The following is a 1,220-nucleotide window of genomic DNA, read 5'->3' on the forward strand; positions in this document are numbered from 1 at the left end:
ATATTCTTGCACAATCATGCCATTCTGGAGGGGAAGCTGCAGACACTTGCTGTTGGGTCTGTGTAAATGGTTCAGCACCTTGGTACAGTGGTGGCTGAGGATCCCATGCTTGTACATCCATCAACGTGACAATATGGCCATATCCTGCTGTGGCCATACCTCACAGCTGTACATATTCACATAGGTTACCAAGAGGCAGGGGTCATACTTCTGGACATTACCCCTTCACATTGTGGTTTACGAGCAGGTTCTTAGCCATCCATTCATGTGTTTGCAGGCAGGGATAGTATGTGCACACGGCTGAGTGACAAACTTCACACTCTCCATGCCGCCCATGCTCCTACCCCCCTCTATTATTCTATCCTCTTCCAAACATTATGCAAACATTATCAGATAAGTTCCCTATAGTTATCACCTCATCCCAGTAGTATTTCAGTGTTGGTCCACAGTTCATGCTGTAGGCCATGGTGGACATGTTACTGGGATTTGTCCACATGTTCTTGCATTTGGGTTCTGTGGACTGTGTTATGTTGTTATTTGGGATTTCCATGACATAACATACATTGGCAGTATTGGTGAGACACAGGCCTTTGGCAGTGGACTGTACGCCATTTGGTAGTGATGCAGACCAGCTGTAGCAGGCTGTTGTAGTATGTTACTCCTACAGTCCCAGACTGCAAGAAACTATATTCTCCTGGGGTGACAGGGTAGGTGTGCAAGGTGTTAATGCCAATACTTTCTGGCATTATTGATCCAGTGGTGTGGATGCTGGCAGGGTGCTGCTTACAGCTAGGGACACACCTGCATGGAGCACCTGTTCTGCATGCTGCATTCTTTGGCTATTGCCATACAGAGGTGGGAGATCATATTGTATTCATTCCCAACAGCAGGGATGAGACTGGAGCGGTACCTGTGGGTGATGCAGGGGTGAGCTGGGGGCATGTGTGCTATAGACACTACTTGCATTTGACTCACAGATACGCATGGGGCATTCCACTTATGCTGGCTTGTGCAGGGACATCAGCTATTTCTCAATACTTCATACATGTGACCTTTGTGGTCTGCCAGTGTTTGGTCAGATAACATCGGTATTCCCTACTACAAGCCCAACTAATGTGCTGCTAACCTGTATGTACTATTACAAAGGTGTGTCCATTTGACAGTAACATATTATACAATGTCTGTCTGGGGTACTTCTCCCTGTGTACTTTTTGTATGTC

This window comes from Protopterus annectens, chromosome 8.part1 (assembly GCF_019279795.1).
Source record: "Protopterus annectens isolate FY-2018-M chromosome 8.part1, PAN1.0, whole genome shotgun sequence".
Lineage (NCBI taxonomy): Eukaryota > Metazoa > Chordata > Ceratodontiformes > Protopteridae > Protopterus > Protopterus annectens.